This window comes from Rhinoderma darwinii, chromosome 8 (assembly GCF_050947455.1).
Source record: "Rhinoderma darwinii isolate aRhiDar2 chromosome 8, aRhiDar2.hap1, whole genome shotgun sequence".
Lineage (NCBI taxonomy): Eukaryota > Metazoa > Chordata > Amphibia > Anura > Rhinodermatidae > Rhinoderma > Rhinoderma darwinii.
In genome coordinates this window covers 125,699,917-125,713,380 of record NC_134694.1, presented here as the reverse complement: position 1 = coordinate 125,713,380, position 13,464 = coordinate 125,699,917, and positions in this window count along the sequence as shown.

Genomic DNA, 13,464 nt, shown 5'->3' with positions numbered 1-13,464 from the left:
AATAGTATCTGCCCCAGATACCCCAATAGCCTCTGTCCTTAGTACCCCCTAAAGTATCTGCCCCCTTACAATACCTCTGTCCCTGTACTCATTAGTGCCTGCCTAGGTACCTCTCAGGGTATCTTTGCTCTACTACCCCCCATAGTACCTTTGCCCCAGGTGCCCTTATATTATCTTCCCCAATAGTGTCCACCCCAGCCCCTCCTATGACGCCTCTGCCCCAGGTGCCCCCCAATATCCCCAGTTGAGCACTTACCTTGGGCACTGGGACATCCCACCGGAGGATTTTTATCTTTTGGCTGAAGTGAAAATAAATATTCACATCGTCCAATTTCCAAAGTCAGGAAACATTTTGTAATACAAATAGTTGTCGGCCGGCAATGGCGGGGGAGGGGGTTATTAAAGGGGCAAAACATCAGAATTACCTGCAGGTATTCTGACACGTCTGCGCCCCTCATCTCCCCGACCCCCGATAAAGTCATGAACTTCCCGCCTCCTCAATCCGGACCGCACGGGCGCAAATCATAAAATGGCTCAAGATTGTTTTATGCCCCAAAATGAATTACACATCACAGACATGGAATCCGGCGGCACGGCGATAATACGCCCGCTGTCGTGATATCAGGTGATATCGCATGTAACGTGTCCGCACAGGACCGCATGACGTGACGTGTACATGGGGGGCGTTCATGGGGGGGGCGTTCATGGGGGGGGCGTTCATGGGGGGGGCGTTCATAGGGGGGGGTTCAGCCTCATTTCCCTCTTTCCAGTATCGGAATAACGTTACAATTTGGCGCCGTCCCGGATTCGTCGTTACAATTCTGCGCTGGATAAAATCTCTATTTCTGCTCCTCTAACAAAGCTCAGATCTCACCCTCACGGCGGCGCCATAAATCACACGTGAAATGTACCGTAACCTGCGGCGCGGACAGGACGACAATCACAGAGCACGGACCAATGAATCCGTCCACGCGCTGCGCTGATGACACGTCCACCGCCGCCGCCGCCAAATATAACCACTCAATGACAAATACAGATGAAGGGTGAATGTCCATACTGAAATATTGACATCAACTCTGAAGCTTTGTTATGTTTCAAGGCTCCACTAGTTTGTTTCAAGATCTCTGCTTGCTGTTAGTAAATATGAACAATTATTTTGTTTTGCAAAAGATGAAAATCTGAATTGTGACTGCAGCTCTGGCTGTAATTGGAGAATAAGACATGATTTAACAGTAGAATTATGAATGCAGTTTTAGATGTGACTGGAGTATGACATGATGTAATAGCAGAAGTGTGTCTGCAGCTCTGTATGTGACCGGAGTATAACATTATGTAACAGAAGAATTGTGAATGAAGCTTTGGATGTGACTGGAGTATGACATGATGGGATAAAAGGATTGTGATTACAGATTTGGATGTGACTGGAGTATGACATGATGTACCAGCAGAATTGTGACTTCGGCTCTAGATGTGGCTGGAGTATAATACATCATGGAACAGGAGAATTGTAATGCAGCTTTGGATGTGACTGGAGTATGACATGATAAAACAGCAGAATTGTGACTGCAGCTCCGGAGGTGACTGGAGTACAAGACATGATGTAACTAGTAAAGAAACGCTAACCCAACCTCACTGACAACTGACACGTTCATTTATAGCTTCCTTGACATTGTTGGATTCTAACCTGTGGTTCCCCCGCTATTGTGAGACTACAACTCCCAGCATTGTTATCAGGACATGTTAGGAGTCACCGTTAGATTGTCAGCTCATGTGGTTTGGGCTCTCGCTGTTTCTCCCTATGGGGATGATGGGGGTTGTTACAGCCTGGTGGAGATGGACTGGCACCTCACGCTGCCGGGGGTTAAGGTGTTTAACATGCGCTCTCGTCGCAGGTATAATGTGTCTCTTTTATTGCGGCGCACGGAGGCGGCGGTAATTAGGTGTCTCCATCTGTGCGCTTTTCTTGTCGAGACACAACACGCAATAAATTATTGTTAGGCGCCACTTTGCAGCAGTAAAGATAAAACAAAACAGCAAATTTTCTCTCCATTTTTCTGCATTTTAATTGCTCGCCGTATTTCAGGCTTTTTTATGGGGATTTTATGTCTATTTATGTTGCTGCATCGCAGCGCTGCGGAGGAACACGACGCGCGGCCGCCCCGAAACGCTCAGATCTTCAGGAATCTCCATGTTTATGGGACAAGTCTGGAAAAAAAAAAACTGAGCAGCCAAAATTTATGGATTGCGATGCCGACGCGTTTATACGGCTCTAGTAAAATGTCCCAACATTAAACCCGAGCGAAGACGCCCCAAGATAGAGCGACTGACGCAGCCGAGACGAGAGCGTTCCAGCCCTTACGTTTATAGTTTGATATAAATAAAGTTTCATGTTTGTACAATGAGAAGCGGCGCAGGCGGCGTAAAAATGGAAATGTGGCAAAATGGCGACTTTTCTACTAAATTCCACTTTTGTGTTTCTATTCCTCACCATTTTAGACTTCTTGCTGTCAGTGAATGGGAACATTAGTGGACATTTATAAATCAAACTTCTGGCTCAAATTGCGCAAAAAAAAAGCCTTGTAGTGTAGCGTACGCCCGCCATGAGGAGGTGTAAGGAAAAGTACCCAACATGTCTGCCAAGCCGCACCAAATTTACTATACAGCGTGCGCCACTGTGATATACTTGGCGCAGGTTCTGCCTGTCCGGTCATACATTGGGGTCAATTAGTGATTTTTCACATGATTTTCAGAATGCACCATGTGAACACAGCCTCGGGGTCAGTTCACAGAGTTTTTTGGTGCTGATTTTGACACGGAAACCAAGTCGGAATCAGCGCCAGAAATCGCTCCCCATTGTTATTAATGGGAGGCAAAGGCGTTTTTTTTCGGGGTAGCGTTTGGCTCCTCGCGGGAGAACAAAAAGGGACATGTTGTTTCTTGGTGCGTTTTCCACCTCTGACCTCAATCAATGGGTGGCAGAAAATACCAACGGCGCTCGTCTCTGAGCATTTTTTGCCTGCGGTCCTTGCATTAGATCAATGGCCGTGAGCAAAAAACGCTGCAAAAAAATGGATGGAAAAACGATGGGAAAAAAAAACGGTAAAACGTTGGCGGTTCAAAAAACATTTCTGCTTTGTTAATGATGTTTTTGTGCTTCTTCTAGACGTGAATATTACATTTACTGCAAATCGCCGCAGATTCCAATGTTTTTTGACTGCGGTTTTACAGGTAAACATAAAGCAGTGAGAAAAAGAAGCGCGGCGCTCGCCCAGCGACTACAAAACACTGACAAACAATACAGCGAGGACGCAGCACAAGGTCACAGCCGGGTCCAGGACGGCCGCACGTCTCTCACCGCTTTATTTATCAGAATCCGGTTTATTCTACTGCTGAGCCCCCCCCCCCCCCCCCCCGAGAGTGGAACAAGGAACCCCTGACCAAACCTGCTATATATATATCTCCCATTTGTGTATCCTTCAGTAGTGACACCGGTGTAAGATGAGCTGATATAAGATAGTAGAAGGGCACGGCCAGACGTGGCAAAGTTTTTCCGCTGCAAATGTTGGTGCAGATTTGGGGCAATCACGCAATGAATCTGCAGCAACATTTGCATATTTGACAGGTAATTCAGACGTTGCAGATATCACAGCGGACGCCACAGATTTCAGTTTTTGCATTGTAAAGGGTGAAATCCGCAGTGAAATTCCGCTTCTTCTCCGCACCAGACAGTGCATGCTGGGAGGGAAAATTCTGCACCGCAGCCTGTGGTCCGCAGCGGAGTTTTTCGCAACGTCTGAACTAACTTGTCTAAAAATGTATAGAAACAAATGTAAAAAACGTCCGCAGGAGAATTCCACTGAAATTCCGCCTCGTCTGAACCTGCCCTTAGGGCATGGCCCCACGTGGCGTATTTCGTCCGCAACTGTCCACATCAATGCCGCACAGAAGCTGCCGATCGCTTAACTCTTTCAGCACCCTGGACAGTGACTATTTACTGACGTCGCCTAGCAACGCTCCTGGAAGCCCTCAGGCGTATTAGCCGCTGGGCTCATGACTGTGCGGCACAGCGGGGGTTAAAAGGGGGCTAACAGGCAGGACAGGGCGGGTAGAGCAGGGAGCAGCGTAGCGTGTGTAAGGAATCGTAATGGCATAAGGACCCGCCCCTATGGGCGTTCCGGAGGCGGGCTGTGGTCGGGGGACCCTCCCTGCATGGCAAAGGTTTCTTAAGGCAGCGGAGGGCGGCCATCTTCCTCTTCTGGCCGTTTGCGTGTCCACGGTGGTGAGTAACCTTACCTCGGGAACATGAACCGGCAAGAGTTAGAGGAACTTATCCGCTTTCGCCTGCATAATGAGGGTTCGGTATGGCTGCGGTCTCTGTTAGACGAGACTGGGGCACCCGAACTTCCTGGAAGCAGTCAGCTCCCCGCGAGGCGTTCTGGGCGTCGCTCTAGGCCGCCGGTGCGGTTGTCTCCCTCCGGTACCCAGCGAGTTCGGGCAGAGGCCCCTAATCGGGTGGCGCAGGCACAGTTAGGTCCCGCGCAGCAGCTATCGCAAGACCGGCAGGAGGACGTGATCCCCCCGTCTCCAGGCCCGGCTACTTCCTCTGGACTAGGAAGGGCTCGGCCTAGGGCAGCAGTACGGCCACCGCTGGGGTGTACACAGGCTAATCCGGCAGCGACTCTCCTTCCAACAGGTCGTGGGATGGGAACTAGAAGCAGCACCAGAGGGTCAGTCCCGCAGCACATCCCACCGAGCGCTGCTACGGGAGGGTGGCATGAAACGTCACCCCCCCCCATTGGATGTGGCGGACAGCGATTCAGTAGGTGACAGTGAGGAGGATTTCTTTCACTGCGGACAGGATCCGCCAGGAGTGACGCAACCGGCACCACTACCGCCGCCTCTTCCCACGACTGCTGTGGATGCACTGGTCGTTCCTACTGCCGGGGGTCCTAGTCTTGCGGCTACGGATGTTATTGAGCGGGCGTCGTCAGTCAGCTCAAGGGGCACCAACAGGACTCGGCGATCCCGCTCCCGGCGGTCTTCCAGACGCCGCTCCTCCAGGCGTAGCAGGCGGCGATCGCGACGTAGACGCACTCCTTCATCCTCAAGTTCTGGATCATCGAGCTCTTGCACTGGGTCGTCCCATCACGGCAGGCGCCGCAGCCATGACGGGCGTCGCCATAGCACACGGGCGTCCGGTCGCCGAAGGTCCGCGAGCGCAAGGATGGGAGAGGTGCCAGTAGCATCCTCTGCACCTGCTCCTCCCCCACCGCCGCCTTCAACGGCTCTGGTCCCAGCGCCAGCTTCTGGACGCAGTGAGTATGATTGCCTTCGGGCTTGGGGTTCGGGGGCCACATCTGATGTTGAAATTTTGAATGTATTACGATCCCTGTTGGCGGGTGGGGTGACTGCCCTCCCCACCCCGGCACCGCTGGAGGTACCAAAAACGCTAGTGGAAGCGTCTACGTCTATGACCGGCCCTTCCTTACCCGCCTTCAGGGATACGTATTTTTGCGGGATTCCCCCCCTGGGAGCTCATTTATCGGATGATACCCGGGAAAAAATAGCGCGTAATGAGTACGTGGATATTTGGTCCTTGGTGTCTGTGGATTCGGCTACCGTCGACAGGGAACGTCGTTTTGAAAGAGGGGTCCCGACCAAGCCCAAAGTAGCGAGAACTTTTAATAATTGGGTACAGGCGTTTGCGGTGTTAGGATGTGTAGTTTCCCAGAGTAACCCGGAAAAATCATTCCAACTTTTTGTGTATTTAGATACGGTTTTTAGTGCTTATAAGTCTCATGGGGGTACGGCCTGGTGGCGTTATGATGAGGAGTTTCGCAGGCGCATGTCACAAAAACCGGAGGTGGGTTGGGACACTAAGGCAACGGATGTGTGGCTCAGACTTATGATGTCGCAACGCCCCTTTCAGCCCGGGGCCCCTTCCCCGCCAGCATTTCCAGCCGCGGGGGCTGGGGCCCTCAACAGTAAGCGCAACGGGTCCTGCTGGCTTTTCAATGAGGGACACTGTAAATTTTACGCTTCCTGCAAATTCAAGCACGAATGCTCATCCTGTGGCGCCGCCCACCCAGCCGTGCGGTGCAGTCGGCGCAGCGCCCAAGGCCCCCGTCCCAATAGTACGGGTAGGATCGAGGACCCCGGTTCGCGTGTTAGAGATGTTGCCATGACTAGACCGGTACCCCAAGATGGGGGAAGCCGCCTTGCTTAGGACGGGTTTTTCATTCGGTTTCTTTATCCCTTTCGTTTTCAACCCGGCGCCCCTTTTTTCGGGAAATTTAAAATCGGCGTCTGAGTTCCCGGAGGTCGTCAGGGCCAAGGTGGACAAAGAGGTGGAGTTGGGCCGGATGGCTGGCCCCTTCTCGGTCTTACCGTTCCCTAACTTACGGGTGTCCCCTTTAGGCGTAGTTCCCAAGAAGGAGCCGGGAAAATTTCGTTTAATACACCACTTGTCATACCCCAAGGGGCGTTCGGTGAATGACGGTATAGATAAGGACCTGGCGGCGGTCTCCTATGTATCTTTTGATAGGGCAGTTGAATTAGTATGCCAGGCGGGCCAGGGTGCTCTCATGGCTAAATCCGATGTGGAATCCGCGTTCAGATTGCTGCCGGTCCACCCTGATTGTTATCACTTACTCGGCTGCCAGTTGCAAGGGCAAGTGTTTTATGATATGTGCCTACCTATGGGATGCTCCATTTCCTGTTATTATTTCGAGGTTTTTAGTTCTTTCCTAGAGTGGGTTCTGAGAGACGTTACGGGTTGTAAGTACACTACACACTACTTAGACGATTTTCTTTTCGTAGGCCCCGCCAGTTCGACACGTTGCCAATCGTTGCTTGATTCGTTTCGCAGTATATCGGGGCGATTCGGCGTTCCCCTTTCGGAAGAAATAACTGAGGGACCTACTACGGTTTTGTCTTTTCTGGGAATCGAGATTGATTCGGTGCAGATGGTGTTCCGTTTGCCAGCGGACAAGGTCTCGAAATTGAGGTCTCACCTGTCCGCGGCCATAGCGGCCAGAAAGTTGCAGCTAAGGCAGGTTCAGTCATTATTGGGTTTGTTGGTGTTTGCAAGCAGGGTCATGCCCATGGGCAGTATTTTCTCGCGTCGATTGTCGTTAGCCACGGTTGGGGCTCGGTCCCCTACACACCATGTGCGCATTACTGCAGGGCTGAGGAGTGACTTACAGGTGTGGGTTAATTTCATAGCTGATTATAACGGGCGTACGTGCTGGCGTACCCCCCCCCCCCGGTATCCAGCCACGAGATTCAGTTGTTTACTGACGCCGCTGAGGGTGCTGGTTTTGGCGCTATTCTCGGTTCATCTTGGTGTGCTTCTCCCTGGCCTCCAGTGTGGCGTGATCGGGGCTGGTGCAGGAATTTGACGCTCCTCAAATTATTTCCTATCATAGTTGCGGTTGAGCTGTGGGGAGGGAGAATGTCTAATTCGTCAGTGGTATTCTGGTCAGATAATGCTAGTGTTGTTCATGCTGTAAATCACTTAACCTCTTCTTCTCCCCCGGTGGTTGTGTTGCTCAGGCGTCTTGTTTTAAGATGCCTCCAACACAACATCAATTTCAGGTCCAGGCATATTCCCGGTGTTTGTAATAAGGTTGCTGATGCTTTGTCGCGTTTTAATTGGCAGGCGTTCCGTTCACTTTGCCCGCAGGCGGACTCGGCAGGGGCCACCTGCCCGGACTCGTTGTGGAAGATGATGGACTTCAGTTGACCCCCCTTGTGAGAGCATCGCTCGCACCATCCACTTGGGCGGCATATGGTAAGGCGTGGAACGAGTGGCTGGAGGTGGTGGGGGAGCGCCCCTTGGGGCCGGACGCGGCTAATCTTAAGTCTTATGTGTTGTCATACTTGGATAAATTATTTCAGCAAGGGGTTTCGGGTGCGATAGCGCAGCGGCGACTCTCGGGTTTGGCCTTCTTTTTTAAATTGCGCGCGTGGCCGGATGTTACCAAGTTCTTTTTCATAACACAGGCGTTAAAGGGATGGAAGAAGTCCGCGGTCAGGCGCGAGTCGAGGCGCCCGGTCTCTTACCCAATTCTGATAAAACTGTTACAGGAGTTGCCTGTCGTTTGTTCTTCTCCCTTTGAAGTTAAGTTGCTCACTGCGGCGTTTGTACTGGCCTTTTTCGGTGCCCTACGCATTTCCGAATTGGTAGCTATGGCGGCCACCCGCCCGGGGGGCCTGCTGGCTGACGACGTGGTGGTGGCTAGTGCCGGCGTCCGTTTTCGCATACGTAGGTCCAAGACAGATACGTTTGGGAAGGGTTGTTGGATTTCTCTGCGGCCGGTACCTGGGCCGGCTTGCCCGGTTCAAGCCATTTCACAATACGCGTGGGCCAGGGTGCCCGGGGCCCAGTTCCTAGCCCATGCAGATGGCAAACCTCTTACCAGGTTCCAGTTCACGGCGGTGTTCAGGTCCGCCTTATCCAGGGCTGGGTTTCCCCCTAAGGAGTTTGGTACTCACTCATTCCGGATAGGTGCTGCTACGACGGCCAGTGAGTTGGGTTTGCCCGATGGGGAGGTACGGCGCATAGGGCGCTGGCGTTCTGAGTGTTTTGCTGGTTATATTCGCCCGGATTTGATTTTACATTAATACTATGTTTATTGCAGGTCCTCGTCCGGTTATTTGGATTATCGGCCATTCCTATGTTTTTTGGGCTGAACGGCGGGCTTCTATACGGCCAGGAGGTCTTTCGTTGGGAATCCTGGGAGCTGATGTGCACTGGAGAGGAGTTCGGGGACTAAGATGGCTGGAGGTCTTACCGGAAGTGGTGGCGATTAGTAGGCAGCGGGCGGCTCCTACTGTGTTGGTGATACATGTTGGAGGGAATGACCTGTGTTCGGTGAGGTTGGGCAAGCTGATAGCGTTGATTCAGTCTGATTTAGAAAGGTTTACGTCATTCTTCTCCCAGTTGGTTTTAGTTTGGTCTGAGGTGATTCCGCGGGCGGAATGGGCGGGAGCACGTGACCTTAACGCTATCGAAAGGGGGAGGCGCCTGTTGAACACCAGGGTCTCGAGGTATGTCAGAGCTGGTGGGGGGGTGGTTATTCGGCATAGGCAGTTGGAAGGGGATAATAGATGTTTGCTGTTGCCGGATGGGGTGCACCTCACGGATATTGGGCTGGACATCTTTTTGTCCGGTATCCAGGATGGCATGGAGGAGGCTTTGTTCAGGTTGACCGGGGGTCGTGGGGGAGGAGGGGTGCGCAGTTGAGAATGCGCATCCTCCTCGTGGCGTTATTTTGTTATAAGAAAAGTGACCTACATGCCCTGCCCTAGGCAGGCTGGCATACGGGTATGAAACGGTTAATAAGTTATGTGGAAATTGGATAATAAAGAAATAATAAATAAAGCTGTGGCCGACCCTCGAGTCAACCCACGTTAAAAGGAAATTGGTGTCGGTCTAATTATTTAAGGGTTATAGATAAACCCCCTCCCCCCTGGCCTTTGCGGGATGGTGGCATGCGCACAGTCCCGTCATTACGGGAGCCCCATTGACTTCCTCAGTCTGGCTGTAGACCTAGAAATACATAGGTCCAGCCAGAATGAAGAAATGTCATGGCAAAAAAGCAAGACGCATCCGCAGCACACATAACATGTGCATGACAGCTGCGGACTTCATTGCGGAACTTAGAATCTCCATTGAAGTCAATGGAGAACTTCCGCCATGAGTCCGCCACTGCTCCGCAACAGACAGAGCATGCTGCGGACACCAAATTCCGCTCCGCAGCCTATGCTCCGCAGCCTATGCTCCGCAGCGGAATTTTCCGCATCGTCTAAAGGAACCCAACCACAAAGCTGTGGAAGGCAATGGAGAAACGTGTCCGCAGCGGAATTCCAGAGCAATTCTGCCACGTGGGGCTTTGCCCTAAATAAGCACTCCACATTATGTTCTTTTATTGCAGCCTCCAGTTATACATTGGTGTTGCAGTGGGGTGCTGTGTGTAGAAATACTTACCGATCCCCGCATCTTGTCGTTTTTCAGGTCCAGCGCCGCTCACGTGATCTTCATTCTGACCTGGTCTGGAATCGCTGCTGTTCAGAAAACCGGAAGTCAATGCGTTCCTATGGAGCCGTGTTCTGGCCTCGTTCTGGCTCCCATAGGAATGCATTGAGACCCTGACGTCCGGTTTATTGAAAACAACAGCGACTCCAGACAAGTCAGAGGGAAGATCAAGTGAGCGGCGCTGGAGTCGAAAAAGACAAGTTGCGGGGATCGGTAAGAATTTTTGCACACTGAAACACCAAGGTACAAATGGAGGGTGCAATAAAAATAAACTGGAGTCCTCCTTTAGGCCTTATTCACACGAACATGTCAGTTTTGCGCGCGTAAAAAATGCAGCGTTTTTCCTGCGTTGCAGTTCCGTGTGACATCAGTGTCCGGCGCTTGTCAGCTTTTGTAACGCGGTTTTTACGTCAGCAAAATAAAATGAAGGAGGTGTTTTTCTTTTTCTCATCATTTCTTTAGCAACTGTTGCCTGAATGACGGATGTGCGTCCGTGTGCCGTCCGTGATTTTCACGCACCCGTTGACTTCAATGGGTGCGTGATGCACAAAAAAACGCACAAGTACAGGACATGCGGTGAGAGTCACGCAGCGGACACACGGACACACGCTCTGCAGGAAAAACACGGAACGTCTGATTGACCCATTGACTTGCATAGGTCCGTGCGACGTCCGTTATTTTCACTGAACAAATACAATTCATCAGCACGTTTTTATTTCTGATCACCGGTCTCTGATTTTAGGAGGATGTTGGTTTTTCGCTATTCTTCTTGTCGGAGAACCTTCTTTATTGGCCGCCAAGAAGGGGTTAAGTAGCTTTCCCTTTCGCTGCCGGGACAAACAACCCGTCTGGATAATGTATGTATTTAGCTCAGATTGGGTCTTATCACAGGGGAGCTTTTCACGTTGTACACAGAGCCGGATTATAAGAGGTGCCAAGGAGCTCGGCCACCATCGCGCCGCCTTTATTTTCTTAAACTTTTCGCATCGTCTTAGGTAAAGCTGCAGAAGACGGCACTGAGATTCTTATGTTTCTTAAAGGGGAAGCAGCACATTACACATAGATTCTTGTATTCATTGACCTCTAAGGTTTATCAAACCAGGTGGCACCTCGAGTCTGCAGCATCTGGAGAACTGTCATTATAAATGGGGATAGGACCTCGCAGCAGAGCGTGACGTCTGGAATCTTTGTGGAGACGCGAAGGCCAAAGTCACGTAAAGAAAATGAATGACGATTGTTACAGAGGAAGGGGAGTGCAGTCAAATTCTGACAAACGAGACTGTTTGGGCCGGATTATGGGACATTCAGTACTATTAAAAGTTTAGTTCGGTTTTTAAATAGAAATACTCAGGGGCACACATCGGAGCAGTTCATCAGAAAACATTGTGTTAAGGGTTACATTCTACCTGTCACCACTAGAGGGCGCTCCTGCATTCTGATTTATCATTGGATTCAATGAGAGCTGTATATACCTGTAAGTTATGAGCGCCCCCTAGTGGGGGCTGCATTCAGCAGAATGTTATCATGTAACTCTATGGGAGCTGTATATATCTGTAAGTAGTGAGTGCCCCCTAGTGGGGGCTGCAGGCAGCAAAGTGTTGTCATGCAACTCTATGGGAGCTATATATATATTTGTATGTAGTGAGCTCCCCCTAGTGGTGACTGCAGGCAGCAGAATGTTATCATGTGACTCTATGGGAGCTGTATATATCTGTATGTAGTGAGCTCCCCCTAGTAGCGGTTGTTGGCAGCAGAATATTATCCTGTAACTTTATGGGAGCTGTATATATCTGTATGTAGTGAGTGTCCCCTAGTGGTGGCTGCAGGCAGCAGAATATTATCATGTAACTCTATGGGGACAGTGTATATCTGTGTGTATTGAGCTCTCCCTAGTGGTGACTGCAGGCAGCAGAATGTTATCATGTAACTCTTTGGGAGCTGTATATATCTGTATGTAGTGAGCTCCCCCTAGTGGTAACTGCTGGCAGCAGAATATTATCATGTAACTCTATGGGAGATGTATATATCTGTATGTAGTGAGCTCCCCCTAGTGGTGGCTGCAGGCAGCAGAATATTATCATGTAACTCTATGGGAGATGTATATATCTGTATGTAGTGAGCTCCCCCTAGTGGTAACAGCTGGCAGCAGAATATTATCATGTAACTCTATGGGAGATGTATATATCTGTATGTAGTGAGCTCCCCCTAGTGGTGGCTGCAGGCAGCAGAATGTTATGATGTAACTCTATGGGAGCTGTATATATCTGTATGTAGTGAGCTCCCCCTAGTAGCGGTTGTTGGCAGCAGAATATTATCCTGTAACTTTATGGGAGCTGTATATATCTGTATGTAGTGAGTGTCCCCTAGTGGTGGCTGCAGGCAGCAGAATATTATCATGTAACTCTATGGGGACAGTGTATATCTGTGTGTATTGAGCTCTCCCTAGTGGTGACTGCAGGCAGCAGAATGTTATCATGTAACTCTTTGGGAGCTGTATATATCTGTATGTAGTGAGCTCCCCCTAGTGGTGGCTGCAGGCACCAGAATATTATCATGTAACTCTATGGGAGATGTATATATCTGTATGTAGTGAGCTCCCCCTAGTGGTAACAGCTGGCAGCAGAATATTATCATGTAACTCTATGGGAGCTGTATATATCTGTATGTAGTGAGCTCCCCCTAGTGGTGGCTGCAGGCAGCAGAATGTTATCATGTAACTCTATGGGAGATGTATATATCTGTATGTAGTGAGCTCCCCCTAGTGGTAACAGCTGGCAGCAGAATATTATCATGTAACTCTATGGGAGATGTATATATCTGTATGTAGTGAGCTCCCCCTAGTGGTAACAGCTGGCAGCAGAATATTATCATGTAACTCTATGGGAGCTGTATATATCTGTATGTAGTGAGCTCCCCCTAGTGGTGGCTGCAGGCAGCAGAATGTTATCATGTAACTCTATGGGAGATGTATATATCTGTATGTAGTGAGCTCCCCCTAGTGGTAACTGCAGGCAGCAGAATATTATCATGTAACTCTATGGGGACTGTGTATATCTGTATGTAGTGAGCTCCCCCTAGTGGTAACAGCTGGCAGCAGAATATTATCATGTACCTCTATGGGAGATGTATATATCTGTATGTAGTGAGCTCCCCCTAGTGGTAACTGCAGGCAGCAGAATATTATAATGTAACTCTATGGGAGCTGTATATATCTGTATGTAGTGAGCTCCCCCTAGTGGTGTCTGCAGGCAGCAGAATGTTATCATGTAACTCTATGGTGTATAAACTTGAGTTGTTTAAGAAAACCAGAGCTCCAGCCCCTATAGAAAAATATGCGCCTAATTAGATTCAATGATAGGAACACTTACCTGCTCTAGACCACCATTAACCCCTTCATCAGTCCACCAGAACTATCAGGTGTTAAC